This window comes from Suricata suricatta, chromosome 4 (assembly GCF_006229205.1).
Source record: "Suricata suricatta isolate VVHF042 chromosome 4, meerkat_22Aug2017_6uvM2_HiC, whole genome shotgun sequence".
Taxonomy (NCBI): Eukaryota; Metazoa; Chordata; class Mammalia; order Carnivora; family Herpestidae; genus Suricata; species Suricata suricatta.
This window is the reverse complement of record NC_043703.1, coordinates 113,894,721-113,901,282: the sequence shown is the minus strand read 5'-3', so window position 1 is coordinate 113,901,282 and position 6,562 is coordinate 113,894,721.

Genomic DNA, 6,562 nt, shown 5'->3' with positions numbered 1-6,562 from the left:
GTGTTGGTGGGCACTGCCTCTCCCCGCAGCACACCCTCCACCTCCGGCTCCCAGGCCTGGGTCACCACCCTTCCAAGATAGATAGCTTATTACAAAATCATACCCACCATGTGTGTGTTTCTATCCTATTACATGTTTTTAAATACATTTATTTTTTAATGTGTATTTATTTATTAAATTTTTTAAAAATATTTATTCATTTCTGAGAAAGAGACAGAGCGTGAGGAGGGGAGGGGCAGAGAGAGAGCGAGACACAGAATCAGAAGCAGGCTCCAGGCTCTGAGCTGTCAGCACAGAGTCTGATGCAGGGCTTGAACTCAGGAACTGTGAGATCATGACCTGAGCTGAAGTTGAATGCCTCACTGACTGAGCCACCCAGGCACCTCTGTTCTTAAATATGTTTTTTTAAAAATACCTGCATTGTTTTGAGAGTTAGGATTTGGAGGATTATCTCACAGAAGAGAAATTTATTAACACTGATATAACCTCATTTTTGGTTGGGAAAACTGAGTCCAAGAAGAGGAAATGATCTGCCCAAGTTTGTTTCAGACTCTTAAGAGAAGAAAACATGTAGAGAAGATTCACAGGCATGCTAAGGACCTCTCCTGATCTCCATCTTGAGGGGAGTCTGGAGCCCCCGAAGGACCGGTGGGCTGCTGACAGTCATGGGGAGAATCTGAAGAACTGGAATTTTCAAGATGTTACGTACTTAAAGCAGAGTTCTGGTCCTTGGGCCTTATTTGGATATTTTATTATTTTTTAAATATGTATAACCATCTAGAGAGTTTATAAATAAGTCTAAAATGGATGAGTCTAATTTGCCTGTGTGTTCGTAGACCAAGCAAGACTCTACGCCCACACTCTGTTGGCAGTGCTGGCAGAAGCCACGATGACGTCAGATCCATTCAGCTCCGCTGTGACAGTGGCATAGTTATACAGACCTCCCGGAATAAACAGCCGGCTCTCAGCTCCCCTGATTCCCCTTGATTTCACAGGAGAAAGCTGGTAAAACAAAACAAAAATCTGCCACCTGGTTACAACTTTTCATGTAGTGACCCCTGCTGCCGAGACCTGGAGATGCAACGTGAAAAGCATGGAGCCTATTTTGGGAAAGGCTCTGGACCTTGTTCCCAAAGGTCTTGCCCACAGCCTCACTCACCCACAGCAGAGCCCATGGATTGGAAGCAGGTGTTGATGCAGATTCCAGGTGTGGATTAGGAGGTGACACCCCAGAAAAGCCTATGAAGCAAGGGATGGCTAGGGACGCATCAAAGTGAGCACAGGCACTCAAAGGAGTCCCCTGGCAGAGAGAGTGGTTTCAGAGCAGTCTCGAACAGTTATGTTGAAACGTGAAGAATGGGTAGCCTTCTTTTGAGGAAGAAGCTTACAGACATGAGATTGTTTTTGCAGACTTGTCCACTGACCTACCCAAGGTTGTAGTCAGAGAAAATACTTCAATTTATAAGTTTAAAAAAAATTTTTTTGGAATATGACTTAGTACCAATGTGATAGTAAACAGATACAAACATGGGTCCTGATATCACATGGGAGAATTTATACAAAATTTGGTCATCCGGATAGCCTAAGACATGCTTGTGCATTTTTTAAGATTATCAACAAATTGTAAATCCAAAATAAAACTTTGTATAGAGTGCACAAGCTCTAAGAATACTCTGAAGCCCCAGTGGTTCATGAAGAAATACCAGGTAGACTGAGTTTGGACTTGGATGAATGGTTGTGATCAGAAGAATCAAGGTGGGCATGCAAGCACAGTTGAACTCTGGTTAAAAAATTGTCCCTCCGCCCCCTAGTAAGATCAGATTTGGACTGATCAACAATGCAGGGGTCCCTGGGACTCGCCTCTAGACGACTGGATCTTGAAAGTTTTACCAGACTGCCCAACATGCTCCATCAGCCTTAAGGGAGCCGCCTAAAGCCAAGAGGAAGTTATTGGAAAATGAGGAGGGGACCAAGGGGCAGAAGAACAGCTACCCATCTTCGAGTGGACTCAAGACGACTGTGGTCAAGGTGGAGCTTGTCCTAAATAAGGGACATATGAAATGGGTCCCTGGGGTCAGAGACATAAGCTAAAGCAAGACCCCAAAAAGTCACCATTCAGGGGGCACCTGGGTGGCTCAGTCGGTTAAGTGTCCGGCTTCAGCTCAGGTCATGATCTCACGGTTCGTGGGTTCAAGCCCTGCATCAGGCTCGGTGCTGACAGCTCAGAGCCTGGAGCCTGCTTTAGATTCTGTATCTCCCTCTCTCTCTGACTCTCCCCTGCTCACTCTGTCTCTCTCTGTCTCTCAAAAATAAATAAAAAACATTAAAAAAAAATTTTAAAGTCACCATTCAAGTCACAGATGCAGAAGAAGGTTGGGGTCTAGTGATAATTGGACTAGCCTACCCATTGATACAGTAACTACTGATTAGCCAAAGACTAGCTAGTGCAATATAACCAAAGACTTCCTCCTCAAAACTCATTTAAATGTAGGCTATAAAAAAGGGAAAGATTCCATAATCTTACATGATGTGGAATCCAACGACAAGAAAAGTACAAGGCAAAAAACGATATAGACTCTTCTCATTTCTTTTTTTTTCATCTTTTTTTAAATTTACATATAATTGGCATAGAACAGTATATTAGTTTCAGTTGTACAACATAATGATTTGATATTTGGGGTTTTTTTTATGTTTGTATATCTTACAAAATGATCACCTCACAATAAGTCAACATCCATCACTACACACTGTCACAAAATTGTTTTTCTTGTGATGGAAACTTTTAAGACCTACCCAGCCACTTTCAAATACGCAATATAGTACTATCAGCGATAGTCATCGGGCCGTATATTACATGCCCTGAGGCCACTCTCATGTAGGAACAGTATTTTTTAATCCTAAATAAAACGTCAGCAAACCGAACCCAGCAGTACTAAAAAGAATTACATATCACAACCAAGAATGATTTAGCTGAAGAAGGTAAAGACAGTTCTACATTATAAATATTGTTAACACAATTTATTACATTAATAGGTTGAGGAAGAAAAGCCATGTGATCATCTTAATAAATGCAGAAAAATAATTTTGTAAAATTCAGTACCCATTCTTGGGAATGGATCTTGCTAATCTTGTCAAACTAGGCAGAAAGCCAAGAGAAACTGGCCCGGGTATGGGTGTGGGGCCATGAGCAGGCAGGGGACAGGGAGGGGGAAGTGGCCTGCAACCTCTCAGGCTGGGACCTGCTTGAGGAAATGGTCTGCAGGACATCTCCAGGACCTCAGCCCTCCGCCCTCAGCCCAGGGAGTTTTCTGTTCAGGGCTCTTTTTTCTTATCACATTAAATTTTTTTAATGTTTATTTATTTTTGAGAGAGAGACAGAGTGCGAGCTGGGGAGGATTCGAGAGAAAGGGAGACACAGATCTGAAGCAGGCTTTGGGCTGTCAGCACAGAGCCCTACACGGGGCTCAAAGTCACAAACCATGAGATCATGACCTGAGCTGAAGTTGGACACTCAACTCACTGAGCCACCCAAGCTCCCCTTTCTTATCACATTTACAAAAGCAGTACGGGGTCCTTAAAGAATATTTGGCAAAATACTGAAAAGTAGAAAGACAAACAATTTTAACTATTTCCACCTTCAAAACAACTTTGCAAACGTGTCAGTGTACCTTTATAAACCGTTATAAAATTTGCAAGTTTGTGGGAAGTGTCTTTATTAACGTAGTTACAGTGACTGGATCAAATATGCTTGGTGTCCTAAAATCATACAATAAGGACAGGCACTGTTGCATGTAGAATAAGCTCCAAGCTCCTTTGCCTATCCTGCGGCTGACATGATGTGGCCCTGCCTGCCTCCCCCACCCCTTCCTTGACCCCTGACCCTGCTAATAAGATGCAGTGTCTTTCCTGCTTCTCTGCAAGGTGAACAGTCCTCTCTACTCCCACTCAGCCTGACCCCAGAAGTGCCCCAAGAGTTCATCCTGCCCCTGGAAGCAGGCATATCCAGGGACGTCATGCTTAAACTAAAAGGTTCCACAGGCACCTCTGGGCTGCCTGGGGGACAACGGGGTGCAGAGGAGAGTGCTCCAACCAAGTGCTGGAGGCCAAGGCAGGGCCTGCCCCCAGGGCCCACACTGCAGCCTCTTGGAACATTGATGCCTTACTTGAGATGTTCTCTAGCTGCCTAGCTCAGCACTCAAACCTTCTTAGGCATTTATGAATCTTCATAAGCAGAAGTCCACTATTGCAGGTGAGGCAAAGTATAACTTATCTTCATTATTCACATAGTTGTGTAAATTTCCATGAGCGCTGAATTAGCGAATACTAAACTGCTCCAAGGGAAAGTACAGGGAATACAGGGAGATTCAGGGTTCCTGCAAGCCTATGGTCACATTTTTATCAGCTGATTTACACACAACGTTTTGTGCATTAATGAACTATTTAATGCCCAGTAGGTGCTAGGCCCATATGGTTATTTCATTTACTCCTCAGAACAACCCAGTAAGGGCACTGTTTTTGGAGACATGAAACAAGTAACCCAAGGTCTTTGAACATGTTCTTTGGAACCAAAGTGGTTATTAGGCACATACCAAGTATTCAGTAAATGTCACTTCTCTTCAAAAAGTCAGTGGTCACTAGGGAACAAAAAATACAATGCAGGACCTACCCTCACTGAGAGGCTTACGCTCCAGTCACAGATCTCTCCTTAACAAAAAAAGCAAATCCAGAGGCCACTGGGTGGCTCAGTCAGTTAAGTGTCCGACTTCAGCTCAGGTCATGATCTCATGGTTCGTGGGTTTGAGCCCCACATCAGGCTCTGCACTGGTGGTGTACAATCTGCTTGGGATTCTCTCTCTCCCTCTGCCCTTTCCCCATTTGTGCTCCTTCTCTCAAAATAAATAAACTTAAAAAGAGGAAAAGTGACTCCAATGTCCATCCTTAAACTTTTCTATGTCCACCTCATTGCTGTGCTCAAAAGAATCAAAGCGAAAAGTGAACCAAAAGTATCCCTAGTAATAAAGTAACAATTGTAGAGCACTATGCACTCCAGGTAGTGCATAGTTGCACGTGTTTACATGCATGTGTACGCATATATATGTGGAGAGATTAACAGTGGATCCTCATGATTAACTACTGTAAACATGTTACCAGAATACTTTTATCAGAAATACTTTGTGTACTCTGGCTGTTATGCCGAGACACAGAGACTAAGTGGGACCACTGAAGCCAAATTAAGGAAGTTTTCATCACCGGCCAGGACTGCACGGAGTTAACACAGAGCTCTAAATGTGCAGCCCCGAGTCCAAGGGCTTAGGGCTTTTTATAATGAGCAAGCAAGCAGGAGGCACAGAAGCAGAATTGAGCAGTTATTGCGGGGGGCCTATGAAGAGATAAGGAGAGGGCCCTTATCCTGGTATGCAGGAAGACACTTGTCATTCTGAAGTCAAGGTTTAAGGTGGTAGGGGGGTTTTGAAGAAACAGTTATTATTTCAAGGACAGATTATGCCAGCTGTATCGTAAATAACCATTAACAGGGACCATTAACCCTTGTCTTTTTACTCATTTGTTTTTCTTTTTTTTTGTACCTGGGGATAGTCACATACCGCCCCCCCCCCACCAGTGCAGGCCTAGAAGGTAAACTCTGGGTCAATATGGAAGAACTAAGGCTAAATTCATGTACAACGTGGCAATCCCATTAAAGCTGCCACACACCAGTTCACCTGCTTTCCCAAAGTTACACACAGAAAGATAATTCTGTTAAGCCTTAGAGAGATTTACATGGGCAGGACAGCAGGAGAAGTGAATTAGGAGGGTGTTTTCTTGGGGCGCCTGGGTGGCTCAGTTGGTTAAGCATCAACTTTGGCTCAGGCCATGATCTCACAGTTCCTGAGTTGGAGCAGAGCTCTGTGCTGACAGCTCAGAGCCTGGAGCCTGCTTCAGATTCTTTGTCCCTCTCTCTCTGACCCTCCCTTGCTCACGCTCTCTCTCTCTCTCTCAAAAATAAATAAATGTTTAAAAAAAAATAGAGGATGTTTTCATCAAGTTGAAGGAGCTGAGAAGAAAAAAAAAATCCCATGGTAGCAATCAGATTGTTGGTACCACAGAGAGTGACTCAGAGTGGGTCCTTAGCAAGCAGGTACTAAGCTAGGATGGGCCCCGCCCTCAAGAATCAGAGTAGCATTCTGTGAACAGAGGAGGCAGGAATGCATCTGCTCAGGAAGTGGGCAAGGCAAGGCTGTTATTAAGGCAATCTGGGCACAGCTATGATTATAGGCTGGCCAACCTGTCAGAATGAAAAGAGAAATTCATGGCTCCAGCGCCTGCCATGTAGCGAGCTTTTACATGCTGACCTTGTGTCCATATAGTATTATCTGGGCAGTACATGGCCTTAAGTCTTTGTGGGAAAAGCACCTAACAGTAAAAATAATAATTAAAAGAAATTTTTTTAATGTTTATTCCTTTTTGAAAGAGACATAGCATGAGTGGGGGAGGGGCAGAGAGAGAGGAAGACAGAATCCCAAGCAGCCTCCAGGCTCTGAGTTGTCAGCACAAAGCCTGACCC